General features: G+C 37.3%; 1 pseudogene; it reads left to right on the top strand.

The window, feature by feature from the left end:
• The first annotated feature begins 1262 nt into the window (after positions 1-1262).
• LOC104998512 overlaps positions 1263-22942 on the top strand; it is a 117834-nt pseudogene continuing 96154 nt past the window's right edge.

The raw sequence follows: 22942 nt of genomic DNA, 5'->3' as shown, positions 1-22942 counted from the left end.
AAGAATCATTCTGCCTCTGACACAATAAAAGGAACAGAGGGTAGAAAGTAAAGGAGTTACGATGTGCTATATCAGTAACAGAGTAATAATGAGTTTGGGATTCTAAATATAAAAAATCTCATGATAATTAAGTCCAATGTGAGATAATAAAAAAGTTAAACTAGTTAATATAAGATGTATCTAGGGATAGCCATATAGCCATTGTTTAGCTAATTTTTAAGCGGATTCTACACATGTATACATAATTTTTGAAAAAAAGTAAATAATTGCATTGTCCAAAATCTAGAAATGTCCAAAATAGAAAAACTATTTAACTGTGTATTATGAATCCTTTTCTAGATGTTTGTTAAAACCATGGTGGTTCAAATTTTAATTCATGGTATAAAAGCATCACCTGTGTGAAGTGTTTGCTCTACTGGCCTTTGACTCTAATTCTAAGAGATTTGGGGTTACAGTGTCCCTGGGAAACAAGGAAAAGGCTTATGGGATTCAGCAAATGAAAGATGTTAAGTCTGTAGTCTCCCTGAGGTTATAAAGAAAGATAGCTATAGATTTCAGTCATGAGATTGAAATAGTTTTAAATAGACTTATGTTGATAGAATCTGTTCATTTCCTTTGCCATAGTGTAGACAAAATTACGACTTCATGGGGCTTCTCTGGTGAAGGGTCCTGCCAATGCAGGAGACAGGTGTCCGATCCCTGGTCTGGGAAGATCCTGTATGCCATGGGGCAATCAATCCCATGTACCATGACTATGGAGCCTGTGCTCTAGAGCCTGGGAGCCCCGATTACTAAGCCCACATGACTCAACCACTGGAGCCTGCAAGCCCTGGAGCCCATGCTCAGCAACAAGAGAAGCCAGCACAGTGAGAAGCCTGTGCACTGCAACTGGAAAGTAGCCCCCACTGGCTGCAACTAAAGAAAAGCCCTCCCAGCAACACAGATCCAACACAGCCAAAAATAAAGAAATAAATAAAAATATTTTTTAAAAAATTACTACTTCATGGGGAGAGCTGATGGGTGGTAATTTTTTTGGCCACAGAACATTTAACAATCTCTGGAGAAATTTTTGATCTTTCCAATCAGAGAGGCGATTGTCAGTGAATAGTGAGTAGAGGCCAGGGATGCTACTGAAGGCCCCACAGTGCACAGGAGAGCCCCATGCAACAAGGAACGACCTGGACTCAAAAAATAGTAATAGTTTGAGAAATGCTGAACCCGGAAAGAAGTAGAGTCTGAAAGAAGAGGTGGAAGAAGGCAGAATGGAAAAAGTGTGCTTACGTCGCCTCTGCCAGTGTGGGTCAGGGAAGGAAAAGGAAGGAATGAGAGTTCCTGGAAAGATCAGCGCTCACCTGGGTAAAGAAGAGACTGATTTCTTGTTTTTCAACTGCAGCACAAGAAAGGAAGGCGGCATTTGTACCCTGGGGAAAAGATGGGGACATCTGGGCGTGAGAGGTATTTAGATAACCCCCCTTAGTTTCCCACAAGTCTGAAGGTAGGATGAGGAGATACATAATTCCCACAGGCCCAGAGTGAACTAAGGAGTCTCAGTGGGGAGTGAGCCAGGAAACCACACCAAGGAAAAGGGGACTCACGGCGGATGAGTGCACATGCCTTGATGATGGGGGCGGGGGTGGTGCTGAACATGCACCACTGTCTACAGTTCCGAGATACAGAGACATTAGCACACAGGCCAGAGGCCAGCTCTGGATTCTGAGGAGATGAGCTGTGGGATCCTTACTACAGTGCTTTTCAGCTAAAATCCTAAAGGAATGAGCCCTCTCCTTTCCCGTGCCAGCACCACACACACTGTGCTAATACCACCACTGAGAACTGGCATGCAGGGATCTTGTCCTGAGCATTTAAAATAAGATGGGAGTGACAGAGGGAGAAAAGCCCTTAAGGGGAAAACATTGATATGGAGATGAACTTTTGAGCATCACTGATGTGCTGCTTGTTTTTGTTGTTTAGTCACTAAGTTGCGTCTGACTCTTTTGCGACCTCATGGACTGTAGCCTGCCAGGCTCCTCTGTCCATGGAATATTCCGGGTAAGAATATTGGAGTAGGTTGCCATTTCCTTCTCCAGGGGATGTTCCTGACCCAGGGATCAAACCCCTGTATCCTGCATCTCCCGCAGCTGCGGGAGGATTCTTTACCACTGGGCCACCAGGGAAATCCTCACTGATGTGTTTAATTAGTGGCTAAACTCTTCGGAAGTGTCCTGAAAAATTTGGGGATAGGACTGAATTCACCTGAAAGCTAATACAGTAAGTCACCTGACAGAGGCTGAAAAATTAGTCAAGAAAAATTCCATTTTTTAAACCTCTTATATGGCTTGTTGTAACTATGAAATATTATACCTGTTAAAATACTTCTGGTTTTTTATTTCTTGACATTGAATAGTCAACTGTGAGAGACAGGGCCTTCTAAATAACTGATCATCACCTTCCCTTGGCTTTAGTGCTTCATTCCTAGAAGTTGTATTCTTTAATGATATGGAGGCCACCTGCCAGTGGTTTACATTTTGGCATCAGCCACCCCTTTTCATCTCACTAAATCTTACTCACTCTTTTTGTGTCAACTTAAGCCTCTTTTCCACCTGGAACCTTTCCCTGACCACTCCCGATAAGCTTTAAATCCCCTGAAATACATTTTCATAGCACTTAACAAACTTTACTGTAATTCTTTATTAAATTATTCATTTTCTTTGAAGACAAAGTCAGTGTTTATGGCTTGTCATGGAATCTCCAGGGCCTAACATAGCACTTAACACTTCATAGGCACTAACAAGCATAAGTTTATCTAAGTAATTAAATCTGTTGAAATCTACAGTGACAGTCAAGTTTTACAGCTAATTACAGCCCTTAAAACCTCCCACCCCCATTTCAATGTTCAAGAGCCTTTTTCTGCCACATATATCATTTATGGAAAGTGTTTGTTTTTAAGATGGTACTTTGAAACTCTGTTGCCTCCTGTTTCTTGGGTGACATAAAGTAAGGCTGTGGCATATAAGAGAGGGAATTAAAAATTGTAGATATTTGAGTTAGAAACTGGCAAGGGTGAGATATTGGACTATTTCATAGAACCAAAAACACATAGCAAATATTCGATTGATTTCTCTTGGATGAGGAAGAAACTGTGGCAAAAGCTTTCAGAGACTGATACAAGCAAGGTAGAGGGTTGGCTCCACTGTTGACCAAGTTTGTGATCTTGGAAGTAACCTATCCAAATGTCTGTTTCTTAATATGCAAAAATTGGCATAACAATATCTACTTGTATGTTTGCTGGTTACATAGTTATATCTATGTGTACGTGTATCTGTGTGTGTATTTTCAGCTCAATCCTTGTATCAGATCAGATCAGATCAGTTGCTCAGTCCTTTCCGACTTTTTGCGAACCCATGAATCGCAGCACACCAGGGCTCCCTGTCCATCACCAACTCCCAGAGTTCACTCAGACTCACGTCCATAGAGTCAGTGATACCATCCAGCCATCTCATCCTCTGCCGTCCCCTTCTCCTCTTGCCCTTAATCCCTGCCAGCATCAGAGTCTTTTCCTATGAGTCAACTCTTCGCATGAGGAGGCCAAAGTACTGGAGTTTCAGCTTTAGCATCATTCCTTCCAAAGAAATCCCAGGGCTGATCTCCTTCAGAATGGACTGGTTGGATATCCTTGCAGTCCAAGGGACTCTCAAGAGTCGTCTACAACACCACAGTTCAAAAGCATCAATTCTTCGGCGCTCAGCCTTCTTCACAGTCCAACTCTCACATCCATACATGACCACTGGAAAAACCATAGCCTTGACTAGATGAACCTTTGTTGGCAAAGTAATGTCTCTGCTTTTGAATATGTTATCTAGGTTGGTCATAACTTTCCTTCCAAGGAGTAAGCGTCTTTTAATTTCATGGCTGCAGTCACCATCTGCAGTGATTCTAGAGCCCCCCAAAATAAAGTCTGACACTGTTTCCACTATTTCCCCATCTATTTCCCATGAAGTGATGGAACCACATGCCATGATCTTCGTTTTCTAAATGTTGAGCTTTAAGCCAACTTTTTCACTCTCCACTTTCACTTTCATCAAGAGGCTTTTGAGTTCCTCTTCACTTTCTGCCATAAGAGTGGTGTCATCTGCATATCTGAGGTTATTGATATTTCTCCCGGCAATCTTGATTCCACCTTGTGCTTCTTCCAGCCCAGAATTTCTCATGATGTATTCTGCATATAAGTTAAATAAACAGGGTGACAATATACAGCCTTGACGTACTCCTTTTCCTATTTGGAACCAGTCTGTTGTCCCATGTCCAGTTCTAACTGTTGCTTCCTGACCTGCATACAAATTTCTCAAAAGGCAGATCATGTGGTCTGGTATTCCCACCTCTTTCAGAATTTTCCAGTTGATTGTGATCCACACAGTCAAAGGCTTTGGCATAGTCAAAAGAGCAGAAATAGATGTTTTTCTGGAACTCTCTTGCTTTTTCCATGATCCAGCAGATGTTGGCAATTTGATCTATGTTCCTCTGCCTTTTCTAAAACCAGCTTGAACATCAGGAAGTTCACGGTTCACATATTGCTGAAGCCTGGCTTGGAGAATTTTAAGCATTACTTTACTAGAGTGTGAGATGAGTGCAGTTGTGCGGTAGTTTGAGCATTCTTTGGCATTGCCTTTCTTTGAGATGGGAATGAAAACTGACCTTTTCCAGTCCTGTGGCCACTGCCGAGTTTTCCAAATTTGCTGGCATATTGAGTGCAGCACTTTCACAGCATCATCTTTCAGGATTTGGAATAGCTCAACTGGAATTCCATCATTTCGTAGTGATGCTTTATAAGGCCCACTTGACTTCACATTCCAGGGTGTCTGGCTCTAGGTGAGTGATCACACCATTGTAATTAACTGGGTCATGAAGATCATTTTTGTACAGTTCTTTTGTGTATTCTTGCCACCTCTTCTTAATATCTTATGCTTCTTTTAGGTCCCTACCATTTCTGTCCTTTATTGAGCCCACCTTTGCAAGAAATGTTCCCTTTGTAACTTTAATTTTCTTGAAGAGATTTCCAGTCTTTCCCATTCTATTGTTTTCCTCTATTTCTTTGCATTGATCGCTGAGGAAGGCTTTCTTATCTCTCCTTGCTATTCTTTGGAACTCTGCATTCAGATGATTATATCTTTCCTTTTCTCCTTTGCTTTTCACTTCTCTTCTTTTCACAGCTATTTGTAAGGCCTCCCCAGACAGCCATTTTGCTTTTTTACATTTCTTTTCCATGGGGATGGTCTTGATCCCTGTCTCCTGTCACGAACCTCATTCCATAGTTCATCAGGCACTCTGTCTATCAGATCTAGTCTCTTAAATCTATTTTTCACTTCTACTGTATAATCATAAAGGATTTGAATTTGGTCATACCTGAATGGTTTAGTGGTTTTCCCCACTTTCTTCAATTTAAGTCTGAATTTGGCAATAAGGAGTTCATGATCTGAGACACAGTCGGCTCCTAGTCTTGTTTTTGATGACTTTATAGTGCTTTTCTATCTTTGGCTTCAAAGAATATAATCAATCTGATTTCAGCATTGACCATCTGGTGATGTCCATGTTATTGCAGCTCAGTTATATCACTTTTTATTTATGTTATTATTTTGAAGACTATCATATGGTGTTAAGGGGTGGTAAATGATGACAAATTTAGAAACAGAGAGAGATATTAGTTGGGGCTTCCTGGATGTCTCAGTGGTAAAGAATCAGCCGGCAATGCAGGAGACAAAAAAGACTCCAGTTTGATCCTTAGGTTGGGAAGATCCCCAGGAGGAGGAAATGGCAACCCATTCCAGTATCCTTGCTTAAAAAACCCCATGGACAGAGGAGCCTGGTGGGCTACAGTCCATAGGGGCACAAAGAGTTGGACTTATCTGAGTGACTGAGTACAGCACACTGAGGCATTAGTTAGAAGCTCAATATGATGTATGTATGATGGACAAAGTAAGAGCCTTTGGAAGTGTCCACTTTCCCAGACGATGTGAACATGTTAGTTTATATAACAAAAGAGACTTTGAAAAATGTAATTTAACAATCTTGTGGTGGAGAGATTCCACTGGGTTATCAGTGGACTCAGTATAATTACAATGGCTTATAAGAGGAAGAAAAGGCAGGAGAGTCAGAATCAGAGGAGATATGATAAGGGAAGCCAAATTCAGGAAGAAAGATAATTTTGAAGATGTTACACAGTTGGTTTTGAAGATGGAAAAAGGCACCATGAAGTAAGGAATGCACGTAGCCTCCTCCAAAAGCTGGAAAAAGCAAGCAATCCTACTCTCCTCCAGAGCCTTGTTAAGAATCCTGCTGCTTTGTTGATTTTGGAATTTCTGATCTCAAGGACTGTAACATAAATTTGTGTTGTTTTAAGCCCCTAAGTTTGTAGTAGTTTGTTACAGCAACAATAGAAAACTATTAACATCTATAAATATATTACAGATTTACAGTCTACCCTTTGAAAGTGAAAGTGTTAATCACTCAGTTGTGTCTGACTCTTAGCATCCCCAAGAACTGTAGCCCACCAGGTTCTCCAGGCAAGAATACTGGAGTGAGATGCCATGCCCTCCTCCAGGGGATCTTCCCGACCCAGGGATCAAACTCGGGTTTCCTGCATTGCAGGTGGTTTCCTTACTGTCCGAGCCACCAGAGAAGCCTGTACACTCTACGCATTGGTCAGTGGAAGATTATTAAGATCTTGGGAAAGGAATTGTAGCATAATCATAACTATTGCATACCTTATAGCACAAGTTTCTATTTAGAAAAAATTGATGAGCAATATTGAAAATAATGGAAATCAGATAAGAAAACTCAGAGTCTAGAGTAAAGAGGGTTAGGTAAAAGGAGATATTAAGCAATGGAATCAAGTTTTATGATCTGAGAAACTTTTATAATTCATAAATCTTTGGGAAAATATATAAAATCACAAATGCAAAAGTTAGTGAAAAGTGAATACTTTGAATGAGAAAAAAATCAAACTATTTTCTTCCTTCTTTTTCTTTTTTTAAAAATATTTATTTTATAAAGTGATAACCATTACTACATTTTAAAACAAAATTTTAGAGAAAAAACATAATATTTTATTAAATGCCCAGCACAAATCTATAATGCTTTTCCCCCTATATTTCTACAGCCTATTTCAAAGCCTTAGAAGAGACTGAGCAAATGAAGTGCCTAAAGTTAAAGCCTCATTAGTTTAACAGCAAATCTGCTCCTAAAGTGAGTAGTATATAGGACTGCAGACTTACTGAACTGAGGGACAAGGAACACGTAGGGGTTGTGGTTTGTGTACCTAGATGGATGGTGCTTCCTCTGATGTAGCACTGACAGCATGATAATGACTTTTTAAGTTTACATCTGCCTGGGCTTTTAAAATTTACATCTGGATTTCTGGAGGACACATACTGTATCCTATATGGTAGAGCCTTTGAATGACTAAATATTACAAAATAAGCAGCTTTAACTGAAATCCACATACACATTTGCATTTAATGAAGTACAGCTTATGTTTTGTGGCAGCATTATATAAACTAAACCATAAGGTAACTTTACTTAATGTGAAAACTTTATGATATACAGTATAGGCTATAATCTCAGTAAAACTGTTTTACTTGTTCATCACAGAAGTTTTTTATTTGTTTTATAGAAAGCCTCTGAAATTTTTTAAGCAATCCTTCAGCCACAAGAAGTTATGGTTAGAAAACAGCTGAGTTCTTTAAATTGTCAGAAAAAAATTAATCAGTTAATCTAAGAAAGAAATGGAAAATTTTATTCAAACCAAACTGAGGATTATAACCCAGAAAAAGCATCTTGGAAAGCTCCAAGAACTGTTCCACACATTAGAAGTCAAGGCACAGTTATATAAGCTTTGTGAGACAGAGGGCTATATATTAAATGATGTATTATTGACATTTTACACAATCCAGCTCTGAACGTCATGGTTAGAAGGATGTTATATTTTAAGATGCTGTCTTGTTGGTGCTAAAAGAATGTTGCTCTTTATGGTTGGGTGGGTATTTCTACGGATGGGTGAGGTTTGGCTCATGCATAATGTTGATACACAATACAAACTAGAGGGGAGAGAGGAGATCAAGGGGCAGAGAAGAATTTTTATGTTTAAATGTTTTTTGTCTTCCCATAGAATATGAACATTATTTCACAGGCAAATGAAAGTTAGCTTTCATTTCAAAAATGTAAAAAGAAAATTACAGTATGTAAAATAATTGAGAACAAAACATTTATTTTTGGCACGATAGACTTGATTGTGAGTTACTTATAGTCTTTACTTTCTCTTTGGTTGTTTTAGTAATGTATCAACTTCCAGTTTTACTTTAGACCAAAGTCTAGTTTATTATTTTAAGTAAAGAAAAAACTGTCACTCTATTGCAATTAATTTAGTCAGTTCAGATCAGTTCAGTTGCTCAGTAGTGTCCAACACTTTGCAACCCCATTGACTGCAGCATGCCAGACTTCCCTGTCCTGGAGCTTACTTAAACTCTTGTCCATCAAGTCAGTGATGCCATCCAACCATCTCATCTTCTGTCGTCTCCTTCTCCCGCCTTCAATCTTTCCCAGTATCAGTGTCTTTTCAAATTAGTTAGTTCTTTGCATCAGGTGGCCAAAATGTTGGCGTTTCCACTTCAGCATCAGTCTTTCCAATGAATATTCAGGAATGATTTCATTTAAGATAGACTGGTTAAATATACTTGCAGTCCAAGGGACTAAGAGTCTTCACCAACAACACATTTCAAAAGCATCAATTCTTCAGCGCTCAGCTTTCTTTGTAGTCCAACTCTCACACCCATACGTGACTACTGGAAAAAATGCAGCTTTGACTAGACAGACCTTTCTTGACAAAGTAATGTCTCTGCTTTTTAATATGCTGTCTAGGTTGATCATAGCTTTCCTTCCAAGGAGGAAGTGTCTTTTAATTTCATGGATGCAGTTACCATCTGCAGTGATTTTGGAGCCCCCCAAAATAAAGTCTGTCACTGTTAACATTGTTTCCCCATCTATTTGCCATGAAGTGATGGGACCAGATGCCATGATTAAGTTTCTGAATATTGAGATTTAAGCCTGATTTTTAACTCTCCTCTTTCACTTTCGTCAAGAGGCTCTTTAGTTCTTCACTTTCTGCCATAAGGGTGGTGTCATCTGCATATCTGAGGTTATTGATATTTCTCCCAGCAATCTTGATTCCAGCTTGTGCTTTTTCCAGCCCAGCGTTTCTCATGATGTACCCTGCATATAAGTTAAATAAGCAGTATGACAATATGCAACTTTGATATACTCCTTTCCCAATTTGGAACCAGTCTGTTGTTCCTTGTCCAGTTTTAACTGTTGCTTCTTGACCTGCACACAGATTTCTTAGGAGGCAGGTCAGGTGGTCTGGTATTCCCATCTCTTTAAAATTTGACACAGTTTATTATGATCCACAGAGTCAAAGACTTTGGTGTAGTCAATAAAGCAGGAGTAGATGTTTTTCTGGAACTTTCTTTTCTTCTCCTGATGATCCAGTGGATGTTGGAAATTTGATTTCTGGTTCCTCTGCCTTTTCTAAATCCAGCTTGATCATCTGGAAGTTCATGGTTCACATAATGTTGAAGCCTGGCTGAGAGAATTTTGAGCATTACTTTGCTAGTGTATGAGATGAGTGCAATTGTTCAGTATCTTGACCATTCTTTGGCATTGCCTTTCTTTGGGATTGGAATGAAAACTGACCTTTTCCAGTCCTGTGGCCACTACTGAGTTTTCCAAGTTTTCTGACATATTGAGTATAGCACTTTCACAGCATCATCTTTTAGGATTAAAAATAGTTCAACTGGAATTCCATCACCTCCGCTAGCTTTGTTCGTAGTGATGCTTCCTAAGGCCCACTTGACTTCACATTCCAGGATACCTGGCTCTAGGTAAGTGATCACACCATTGTGCTTATCTGGGTCATGGAGATCTTTTTTGTATAGTTCTTCTGTGTATTCTTGCCACCTCTTCTTAATACATTCTGCTTCTGTTAGGTCCATACCATTTCTGTCCTTTATTGTGCCCTTCTTTGTATGAAATGTTCCCTTGGTATCTCTGATTTCCTTGAAGAGATCTCTTGTCTTTCCCATTTTATTGTTTTCCTCAGTTTCTTTGCATTGATCATAAGGAAGGGTTTTTTAATCTCTCCTTGGTATTCTTTGGAACTCTGCATTCAAATGGGTATATCTTTCCTTTTTTCCTTTGCCTTTAGCCTCTCTTCTTTTCTCAGCTATTTGTAAGGCCTCCTAAGGCAACGATTTTGCCTTTTTGCATTTCTTTTTCTTGGGGATGATCTTGACCACTGCCTCCTGTAAAATGTCCCGAAATTTTGTCCATAGTTCATCAGGCACTCTATCAGATCTAGTCCCTTATACTTTCACTCTATAATCATTAGGGATTTGATTTAGGTCATACATGAATGGTCTGATGGTTTTCCCTACTTTCTTCAATTTCAGTCTGAATTTGGCAATAAGGAGTTCATGATCTGAGCCACCGTCAGCTCCTGGTCTTCTTTTTGCTGACTGTATAGAGTAGAGCTTCTCGATCTTTGGCTGCAAAGAATATAATCAATCTTATTTAGGTATTAACCATCTGGTGATGTCCACGTGTAGAGTCTTCTCTTGTGTTGTTGGAAGAGGGTTCTGCTATGACCAGCGTATTCTCTTGGCAGCACTCTTTTAGCCTTTGCCCTGCTTCATTCTGTACTCCAAGGCCAAATGTGCCTATTTCTCCAGGTTATCTCTTGACTTCCTACTTTTGCAGTCCAGTTGCCTATAATGAAAAGGACATCTTTTTTATGTGTTCGTTCTAGACTGTCTTGTAGGTCTTCATAGAACTGTTCAACTGCAGCTTCTTCAGCATTAATGGTTGTGGCATAGACTTGGATTACTCTGATACTGAATGGTTTGCCTTGGAAATGAACAGAGATCATTCAGTCATTTTTGAGATTGCATCCAAGTACTGCATTTCGGACTCTTTTGTTGACTATGTTGGCTACTCCATTATTTGTTACATCCAATCAAACTTCATTTAACCCATCAAAGTTGACAATATTCAGCCACAAAATATTTTACCAGGAAAATTTTGTTTGAGTTAATGACTCATCATCACTGTTGTCGAATCCAAGTTTGTGTTCTCAAAGCATGATGAGGCTAAACCAACCAAAGCATTGGAGTTTTAGAGAACAGAGGGTTTATTGCAGAGTCGAACAAGGAGAACAGGTGGCTTGTGCTCAAAAGCCACAAACCCCCTGATGGTTTTGGGGAAGAGTTTTTGCTTTTTGAGTTTTATTTATTTATATATCTACATTTTTATTTATTTTAGGCTGTGCTGGGTCTTCGTTGCTGCATAAGGGCTTTCTCTAGTTGCAGCAAGCGGGGGCTACTCTGCATGATGGTGTGCAGGCTTCTTATCAGGATGCTTCTTGTTGCAGAGCATGGGCTCTAGTAGTGCTCAGGATTCAGTAATCGCAGCACATGGGTTTAGTAGCTGTGGTTTGCTGGCTCTAGAGCCTCGGCTCAGTGGCTGTGGAACATGCACTTAGTTGTTCCACAGCATGAGAAATCTTCCCTGACCTGGGATAGAACCTCTTTTCTATTGGCAAGTGGACTCCCAATCAGTGGACCATGAGGGAATTCCAGAAGAGTTTTTGTAGGCAAAGTTTAGGATGCAGGCTTCAAGGCACATGACTTTCTTCTGATAGTTTGTGGTTTCCAGGAATCTTGTGCTCAGCCTGAAGTTAGCATCCTCACTTGGAGACTTAGTTCCTGCAGAGAAACTCAAAGATATATTGTGGACCTTGCTTTATTGCTCCACTATTGTTTCTTGACTGCCTTTCCTTTGTTTCTGCATTCCCTCCAGGCCCTGATTAGTAACTGTTTGAATCTGCCTTTTGGAAATCAGAGAAATTCTGAGAAGCTGAAGTCTTTTTCTTACAAACCTAGAAAGGGGGGCATGGAAAGGCTTTTGTACCCAGGAAGGCTCCATGGGGTTGTGCTTGATTTTAGCACTGTACCAAAAATAAGTTTATTCACAATGGTAATTATAGCATGTAGCTGAAAAAGTTCTTGAGTCTTATAAAATAAGGGATATAGATTGAGAATATTGGTATTTTAACCATCTTTCTAAAACAAATTCAGATGACTAGATAAAAATTCTGCTCATATATTTTGATCAAAGTCATTAATGTCACCTTAGGTATATTTGGTATTATATTGATGACTTAATCATAGGCAACAATGATTATTAAAATAATCCTAGTTGTATATGTGTAGGTGTGTCCAGGTGTATATGTATGTAGGAGTGAGAGCAGGATAGTCTCAACTTGAGGTGATTATGAGCCAGTTTCATGTTCACTACTTTAAAGCTTCAAAAATCAAACTGCACACCAAATTCCAGCTTGGCTTTGACAAGTGCTTAAAAAAAGAAGCTTTGCATTTTAAAGCATCTACTATTTGTGAGATGCTATTTTATTGATGTTGAAGAGGAATAAAATAATGTCTAAAATGTCAACAAAGTCTCTAGTATGTAGATTCAGTTTTTAATACTCTGAATCAAATTAAATACCTGAGAATTTTATAATTTAAAGGATGTCATAATTATTCCTTTTTTTACATGAACTTCCTTTAAAACATGAGACACAATCAGTGTATTTTAAGGTTGATAAATCTCCACTCTTTGAGAATGGGTTTCCTTTTGAAATACTGAAATGAAGTTCCAGGTGTCATTCTAGTGAATAATGTACCTGATCGAACTAGCTGATACTATTTTTGGTCAGAAACAAGATACCATTTTGAGGAAATGAATCTGATTTTACTTTTGTGGCTGGAAATGTGGGTAAAGCAATTCTAAAGTAATTTTGAATTATGATAAGCTCATGAGAAATGTGTGTTTACTTCCAAGCAAATGACTAGAAAAGGGACTTCAGACTTTTGGATGTGTAAGCTAATCATTTAGACATCTTTGTTACAATCTGTCCTTTTCCTTCATAATTCTAATGCATTTAACTCTTATGTATCATGGTTTTTATATTATAAACATCAAAACTGTGAAAATAATACTGACTTTATATTCTGTGAAGTATTTACTATATATTGTCTTGAGACCAGAATAACCTGATTAATTTCAATTAGCAATTAAATAATTGAATTCTAATCATGTTGTATGAGCTCTTGATGCTAAAAAATTGCCCAAGTGATGTATAATTTACTCATACCAATTACAGTTACATGATTATATTATGAACCTCACACTAATCCTCTTCCAGAAAGGTTAGACCAGAAAATACTGAACAGTAACCCAGATGATGCTTGATAGGAACCTAAATTAAAAGTTTTAAAAAGGAAAAGGATATAGCTTAGTCTTCAAATAAAACCCTTCAAAGTTCAGAACTTTTAATTACTCAGAGACAGAGAGATTTTATTCAAAAAATAGAAATAGCAATTTATCTTCAGTTGCTTTCCTAGTGTGTTATATTTCTTGGTGTGGTGGATTAAAAATGAAGTGTGACTGGCATTCTACACTGATAATTGGAACCCGTTCTATTCTCTTGTTATATCTTGCCAAGTGATCACTGGAGTGCATTGAAAAAAAAAAAATTCCAGCCCCTCATTAAACATATGAAACCAAAGGCCTGCCTAGGGTTTTTCTTTTTTGGTCCATAATTATTACCACTGAATTATTTTCAGTGAATTGCCTGTTGTTCACCTTTATTTCAAGGCCCACATATTTTAATAATTTGGCTACTCAGATAAATTCAGAACATATGACTATAATTATTGCAGCATACGTAAAAGTTATGTATTTTTTAATAACATAAAAATATTTACATATATTTTCATTTCTCATTATTGTTTTAGTGACTAATCTATACCATTTTAGAAGAATGTAGGAATCTGTATAGATAAAACAAAATATTTGTATAAGAAGTAAAATAATGAATTTTTTATTCACCTTGGTGCTTTTTTAGGAGAACAGCAGATATCCATTCACTTTTAAATATCATCTGATTATTTAATCTCCTGTCCACTGAAAATAGGTTCACAGGCAAATTTATGCTTCTGAGGTAGGGTTGGAGCCACAGTGTTTGCATATATGTCTGGCAACTCAAATTTATATTACTTGCTGACACAAAGGAATTTTTATTAAAAAAACAGCAATTATACTTAAAGTCTCAGTTTTCTTGAGAAATTTATAAAGCATGACTCATTTGTGCTAATTGGAAAACTTACATATACACAGGTTACCAAACTTCATTAAAAAATTTTTTTAAATGCACCTTAAAAATAACCAAGTATGCTTTTACCAGCATTGAGTGGTCTTAATGTGCAATATTCTGATGAGACAGAGAAGGGGTTAGCTCAGTGCTTCATCACCCAAGCTCCCTCTGTTTTTCTCTTTTGTACAGTTGAAGCTACAAACTAGAGTAAGCCTGACCCAATGTATGGCTGCCAAGTTTCAGTCAGTTTTCTTTAGCTTATTTTATTCTGCCCTCGTTGCCTTTGGTTATCATCTATAACTCTCACTTAAAGTATATATTCCCTGTTACTGTTCCTCCTCCTCAAGTTTTCAAAGAATGCTTTTTCCTTCAAAGTAACTAGTTCATTGTCACAAGATTTTCAGAAAGTTCCCCTTTGTATTATTAATGTTTGAAGAAAACTGTGTCTGAATTGTTTGAATTGTCTAAAGTTAAAATGACAAGCTTCAGAAATAGAATTTCCGCTTTTCTCCAAAATGTTGTTTTACAGCATCTAGGGCACTCCAGGTGCTGTGTTTCCATGTTAAAAAAAGAAATCCTTTCTTTACTCATAAAGGGAATGGGCAAATATTTACAAAGCAAATGCTGAAGGGCAGAATAAATCCTTAAATCTTCCTCGACTTAAGACTGTTGAGAAAATAGCTTACAGTTGTTTTATACTCTTGTTTCTGAAACACAGCTCAGCTCTCCTCAATGTATTACTTTATTCATAATGTGAAATTTTGAAATCAAATGTCAAAAAAGGGGAAGAATATTATTTCTACAAAAGTGAGCGCATGGAAGGGGAAACTAAGTTAAAGTATCAGGGGCAGAATTCTCTCTTTTAACAGCCTGATTAAACATTACTGAATTCAGTACTACAAATATGTATTCACACACACACAAGTTAAAAATAATGGTGGTCTGTTCAGAATAGATGGAGACATGTGCGGGTGGAAATGTATATGGATACACACACACAAACACACACATATATATATCTTGATCAGAATTCTCTGTCAGTCCTGTACATTTTTCTATCTGTTATTTATATTTATTATGGAAAGAAGAGAAATGTTGTGACGAGCCTTTCTATTATACAACTTCAATAATTACCAATAATAAGCCATTCTTGTTTCATCTAGTTCACTACTTTTTTCTTCCCCTGGAATATTTTAAAGCAAATTTCAGATTTCATTAGGATTTGCTTATAAATATTTCAGTCTCTGTATGTTGCCAGTGACTGTATCTCTGGTCAAGTTGAAAACTAGCAAGCCTAGATATGTCTGCTCGACATAAGAATCGTGTGCTGCTGCTGCTAAGTCGCTTCAGTCGTATCCGACTCTGTGCGATGCCATAGACGGCAGCCCACCAGGCTCTCCGTCCCTGGGATTCTCCAGGCAAGAACACCAGAGTGGGTTGCCATTTCCTTCTCCAATGCATGAAAGTGAAAAGTGAAAGTGAAATCGCTCAGTCGTGTCCGACTCCTAGTGACCCCATGGACTTCAGCCTACCAGGCCCATCCGTCCATGGGATTTTCCAGGCAAGAGTACTGGAGTGGGTTGCCATTGCCTTCTCCAAAGAATCGTGTAATTCATCATTAATAATAACCTTGTTTTTTATTAGGCTTATTGACATATGAAAGGCCAAGAAAGTGAAGAAATAGTAAAACTATAAAATGACTCTAGTTTTCCTGAAATCAGAACTCAAATGTCAAGCTGGAGCCTGACTCACACTGATCTCAGCTGATCCTCTGAAGTTTCCACCATTCTCCCAGATCTTTAGTCACATCCTTCCCCATCTGATGACACCTAAGATAGACTACATTTCCAGCAGGAATACATTATTAATATTAGTCAACTTTGAGCCTACCAGCACTTGGAAGATGATGTGCTGGCTGAAGAAAAATGCACAATTGATGAGTTTCAAGTTTTATTTGGGGCAAAATGAGGACTGTAGCCTGGGAGACAGCATTTCAGGTATCTCTGGTAAACCACTCCCAAGAGGTAGGGGAGAAGGTCAGTATATATGTGATTTTGGTGAAGGGGAATACATATAATCAACACATAGTTTTGCAGATTTCTGCTGGTCACAAAGAGTAGATATCACCATGAAGGGATTTAGTGCTTTTCTAGATATGATAGGATATTAGAATTGGGCTCATCAACTCAGCCCCTGAAAGTATCTAACCATCTTTAGACTCGTTTTGCCAGTTTTTACCCTGAGCACAGAGAGCCTTATTCCTACTTTCCATCCTGAACTCCTTTTAGGAGGTGTTGAGGCCAGAAGTTATAGAAGCATATGATTTAATCCTTGTAGAAGTAGCTGGCAAGTGCCCATGGCAAGTGCCAATTTGTAGCTGACAGATATAAAATATTTATTTATTTTTTCCAGTGATCTTCTGTCCAAACAAAGTTTACTGCAGATGAGCAGAAGGACTTCCATGGTTCCTTCATGTCCCTTCCTCATTTTCCTCTTCTCGCTGAGCTGACACAATTCCCTTCAGTTGTTCCTTCCCATCTGCACACCCTAGAGTCACACTATATTCCAGTATCACACGTGGTGTTCTATAAGAGGGCTATTGTGGTGTGGGAAGGGGCTCAGGGAATGGCTCTAATGGAACTGGGTTCACAAGCCACTGGTGATATTTAAGACTTATGAGATTTTAGGAAATGTGCTTAATCTAGTCAAGATTCATTTTCATCATTTATTAAAAGGGATAAGAATAACTTATAAGTTTACTGTGTGTTTTAAATTAAATAACAAATGAAATGCTTAATTCGGTACCTGGCACATAGCAAGTGCTCCCTATGTAGCAATCATATTTTGGTGATATAAGGCATAGGGTTATGTGTACAAGAAGTCACATACAAACACTGAGAACTGACTGGAAAGAAAGGAAAACAAATCACTGTTTTTGTAACATTCTTAGTTATAGCCCAAAGTGAAAGTGAAAGTTGCTCAGTTGTGTCGGACTCTTTTTGACCCCATGGACAATATAGTCCATGGAATTCTCCAGGCCAGAATACTGGAGTGGGTAAGCTGTTCCCTTCTCCAGGGATCCAAACCAGGGATTGAACCCAGGTCTCCCAGATTGCAAGTGGGTTATTTACCAACTGAGCCAGCAGGGAAGCCCAAGAATACAGGAGTGGGTAGCCTATCCATTCTCCAGGGGATCTTCCTGACCCAGGAATAGAACCGGGGTCTCCTGTATTACAGGCGGATTCTTTACCAACTGAGCTACCATTGAAGCCCAAAGCCCAAAGAGAGTTTTTATTCTCTAAACTAAGCTGCAATAACTTTTATAGCAGGTATTTTATATTTCTAAAAGATCAAATGCAATGCTAGATGTATAGTGTATGTTTATTAAATAATTGCTGGATTTATATATTATCACACTTGATATTCATGTTCTAAGGAGGATGGGATGGACTTTGCCGTATCTAAAATAATATTCCTATTTTCATTGGAAAACAGAAAATTAAAATGCTTAATCCCTTTTCTCTCAATACTTATCTTTGTTCTTCATCATCCAGTTTTTGAACATAGACATAAACATTTTTATGTAATTTCTACCATGTGGTGTATAGACTCTAAAAACTCTTTCAATATAAGGTTATATTATATTAGTGCTATATTAATACTACATTGCTGTATTATTGCTAATTTTTCTTTTGTCTTCCATTACTCTTGTTCCTCACTCAAATGAATTTGGAAACAAGAATGAGAATATATCATGTATGTGGTGCCTACGCATATTTCCAAGACTCCATTTGAGTCCTTTGAAATTATTTTCTCTTGAGAGAGAAATTGTGAAGTAGTTCTGAGAAACTGAATGCACTTACTTTGCTTTTCAGAAAAATAAAAAAAAAAGTCTAAAAGATTTGGAATTTCCAGAAAAACACTATCAACTCTGAATCTATTAAAAATAAATTTTTCATAGATGCAATTTACAGTATTCATGGGTTGATGTCATAGTTCAAATGGAATTTAATCTCAACTCCTGTTTATAAAAACTTAATCAATTGAGCCTTTAATTAGCTATCATTAATGAATAGGGAAAATTGGGGAAAATAAGCTTTATATGATACAAGGAATATATAATTTGTTATTTTCATTCTCCAATACCTCCTTACTCAAAATTGTGTAGCCTTAGAGTATATATATGGTTAAATCCTGCTCTGTTTAAGATCAACCACATTAAGCTCTTATTGGTGTGATTAGTGCAACTCATCAGAGGGTTGTTGAATTAATGTGTTCATTTGTATCTATTCTCCTATGAAACAATGATTTGGATGATTGCATTATTTAAGAATTTGTTTTAAAGCTTATCAAAATTGGACTATCAAAAGGCGGGGGGTGGGGGTGGGGGAAATATGTGTAAGCCCTTAACATGTGGAAATACTGCCAGTATCTCACTCTCAGTTGGAGACATTCACTGGTATTTCCAGTGCACTGAATAGAAAAGCTGCAATCACAGTTGTGTTCTGCCAAGAGCAATGGAACTGTTAGTTCTTTTAAATGAGTGAACCTAAAAACAAATTAAGTAAAATGATTATCTTCTTCCCTAGTTGTCAAGAGTTCCAGAGTGTTCATTTTCCACGACACTTGGTAAAATCTTACTCCGCCCTCTTCAGAGAGCCCAGATTCTATTGAAATTCTAATGAAACTAATCAGGTTGTTTCTGTTTTGAACATCCTTTTGTCTTTGAATCTGAACACTTCCTATCTGAGATGCTGCTTTCATTTACTTGTCCGTTGTTTGTCAGGTTTATATATTTCTCTGTCTGTGGGGGTAGAAATTAGGGATGGGGGAGAAAAAAGGGAAGAAAGGACTGTGAAAGAATGTGTCTGGTTTCTTCAAAGTGATAAATGACTTCCAGATTTTGATTCCACCTGGATGGCAGCAAATTTGGGTGCATCAGAATGTGAAGACTAAACAAGTAACAGAAGGGCTGTCAAAGGATTATCATTTCAAAGTTAGACATGGCAGAAGGCAACTCCTGCAGCTTCTGGAAAAATGGCTAGGTTTGGACTATATTTAGACAGTAGAACTAGTAAGTAAGCAAAAAGAATCTTTGGATGAATGTCAGTGTTCCTTCAGGAGAGATCATTTGAGACAGGTGAATTGTTTTTGATATGATCATACTGATTTCATTTCTTACTTAAAAAAAAATCATTTTCCTTTTCTTTATAGGAAAATCTATAAGGATGGTAAAGAGGATTAACTTTCAGATTGGGTCTGAGTGATGACGAATTCTGGACGCCTCTGTTCTCACAAGACTGCATCTGGCTCCACACATATTTCTAAACTAGTTCTAAGTTTAGAATATTCAGGAGTAAAAGAAGTAATGTCATTTTTGGAGGGAAGGTAAATTCTAGATCAGGACCTTAGAATTACAATTTCTGTATTGCAAATCTCTGGGTATCAGCCTACTATGTTCTAGGAGCACATAGAAATAATGATGATATTCTACCTGTTTCATGTTCTATGTGTTACACTGTACAAAAAATGTATATGTGGGCATGTATGCATGTGTGTTTGAAAAAAATTTAATAAAAAGTTGTGAAACATAAAAGACATTTCTAATTGCTACCATGGACAATTTATTAGGAGTTGGCTAAAAAGATTTAATTGATATGTGTAATGAAATATTTTATTTCACTTATTTTGTGTAGGGAAATTTGTTCTTCAGTGGAAAATTGTGCATTGTTGGAGCACATGCATCTTGGTTATTCAATTCTAGCATTATGTTGCTTTGAGCTATTTTAGAACTCCAAATTACAGATAATTGATAACAATACAAAATCATGTTTCGAGGTATGCTAATTCTGTTCTGCAGAGGTTCAATTTAGTTCCCACTCCCAAACTGGAAGAAGCCAGTTTTGCCTCTATATGCCTATTCACCTCAATATTGCTGATCTATAACCGTATATGTTCTTGGATTCTCCTTTGAATGGATTGTGAGCATCGTAGCAGTTTCCTCATTAATATGAGTTAAATAAACTCCATAATATCTGTTAATATTATATCTGTGTGAGAGTTACCCTTTTTTAAAATTATTATTCAATGAGCATTTTCCCAGATTTAAGAAACATGGATTACAGAACATAAAAATCACAAATAGTTTAAAATGTGCATATATTTAATATAGAATTATTTTTGTATTCTATTTTTTCCAGCTTTGAGACATAATTGGCAAGTAAAACATATATTGTTAAGACATATAATGTGATGTTTTGATATACATGTGCATTGTTTTTCTATTTTTATGAAAAATGCCACAATCAAGCTAATTTGCATATCATCTCCTCACATATACATTGTATTCTTTTGCTTGTGGTGGAAACACTTAAGATCTACTCTCTTAGCAAATATCAAGTGTACTGTGCAAAGTTATAAACTGTTGTCATTATGCTGTGCATTAGACCTCCAGAATTTATTCATTCTGCATAACTGAAGTTTTTTTCCTCTTGTACCAACATCTTCCCATTTTCCCCACATCCCAGGCCATGGTACACATCATCTACTCCTGCTGTGATGAGCTTAACTTTGTAGATTCCACATGTAGGTGACATCATACAGTATTTGTCTTTCCAGGTTTGGCTTATTTCACTAGGCATAATGTCCTCGTTTCATCCATGTTGCCACAAATGATAGAATTTCCTTTTGTTAAAGGTTGAATAATATTCTAGTGTATATATCTGTCACATTTTCTTCATTCATTCATCCATCAGCAGATACTTAACTTGGTTCCATATTCTGGTTATTATGAATAATATGCAATGAACCTGGGATTGCAGATATCTCTTTAAGAATCTGACTTCATTTTGTTTGGATATGTACCCAATATATACCTAATACCCAATAGGATGGCAGGATCATAGAGCAATTCTATTTTTAATTTTTTGAGAAATCTTCATACTGTTTTCTATAATGGCTGTATACTGTACACTATACAGTATACAGGGTTCTCTTTTCTCCACATCCTTACCAATGCTTCGTTTCTCCTTTTAACAATAGCCATTTTAACAGGTGTGAGATTATATTTCATTGTGGGTTTGATTTGCATTTCTGTGATTAATGTTGTTGAGCAACTTTTCTTGTCACTCTTTGCCATTTGTATGCCTTCTGTGGATAAAGTTTATTCAGTTCCTTTTTAATTGGGTAATTTGGCTTTTTTGCTATTGAGTTCCATGAGTTTCTTATGTATATTAATCCTTTATATGTAATTTGCAAATATTTTCTCCCATTTTGTAGGTTGTCTCTTCATTCTCTTGCTTCCTTTGCTATGCAGCAGGCTTTTAGTATGGTGGAATCTCATTCCTCTATTTTTGTTTTTATCACCTGCGCTTTTAGTGCCATATCTAAAAAATGATTGTCCAGACTGATGTCAAGCTTTTTCCTTAGCTATGTTTTCTTCTAGTAGTTCTACAATTTAGACCGAATAGTTAAACTTTTAATTCATTTTGAGTTCACTTTGTAAATAGTGTTATATTTTCTTTCTAGTCTAAGATATTCATTTTTCTGCATATGAATATCCAGTTTATCCAACATCATTTGTTGAAGAGATAATCCTTTCTTCATTGTGTGCTCTTGGGACTTTTGTGGATGATCTGCTGACTGTTAATGTGTAGATTTATTTCTGGGCTCTTTACTTTGTCCCACTGGTTCATACATCTGCTTTTATGCCAGTTCCATATTGTTCTGATTACTATAGCTTTGTGATAAAATTTAAAGTCACAATGTGCAATGTCACCATCTTATTCTGGTTCAAAATATTTTGGCTATTTAAGGCTTTTGTCACTTCATACAAATTGTGTTTTTTATACTATTTTTTTTCTATTTCTGTGAAAAAATGTCATTGAAATTTTGATGGGGATTGTATTGAATCTATAGATGGCTTTGGTTATATAAAATTAACATGGCTTTGTCTTAGAAGGATGAAGGGAGTCTGTCAACTAGACGAATATGGCAGAGATAAGGATCTTTTTAAAATATTAATAGGCATTCAAAGCCTTTAAGTGCTTGAGATTACAACATAGTGGTAAGATCAAAACAGTGTGATTTTTTAGCAATGTGGGAACCACAGAAAAGCAAGGTTCCTTATCAGCTGAGCCTGTTTTTGTTATATCTGTGAATGATGATGAACTTTGATGTATTTCTTTCTCACATTTTTTATTATTTAGTAACTTAAAAAAGTGAGAAGGAACTAAAAAGCCTCTTGATAAAGGTGAAAGAGGAGAGTGAAAAAGTTGGCTTAAAACTCAACATTCAGAAAATGAAGATCATGGCATCTGGTCCCATCACTTCATGGCTAATAGATGGGGAAACAATGGAAACAGTGTCAGACTTTATTTTTAGGGGCTCCAGAATCACTGCAGATGGTGACTGCAGCCATGAAATTAAAAGACACTTACTCCTTGGAAGGAAAGTTATGACCAACCTAGATAACATATTCAAAAGCAGAGACATTATTTTGCCAACAAAGGTCCGGCTAGTCAAGGCTATGGTTTTTCCAGTGGTCATGTATGGATGTGAGAGTTGGACTGTGAAGAAGGCTGTGCGCTGAAGAATTGATGCTTTTGAACTGTGGTGTTGGAGAAGATTCTTGAGACTCCCTTGGACTGCAAGGAGATCCAACCAGTCCATTCTGAAGGAGATCAG

Source organism: Bison bison, unplaced genomic scaffold, assembly GCF_000754665.1.
Source record: "Bison bison bison isolate TAMUID 2011002044 unplaced genomic scaffold, Bison_UMD1.0 scf7180017864330, whole genome shotgun sequence".
Taxonomy (NCBI): Eukaryota; Metazoa; Chordata; class Mammalia; order Artiodactyla; family Bovidae; genus Bison; species Bison bison.
Note: the sequence above shows the minus strand (reverse complement) of the source record. Positions and strands in the feature narration are given on the sequence as shown.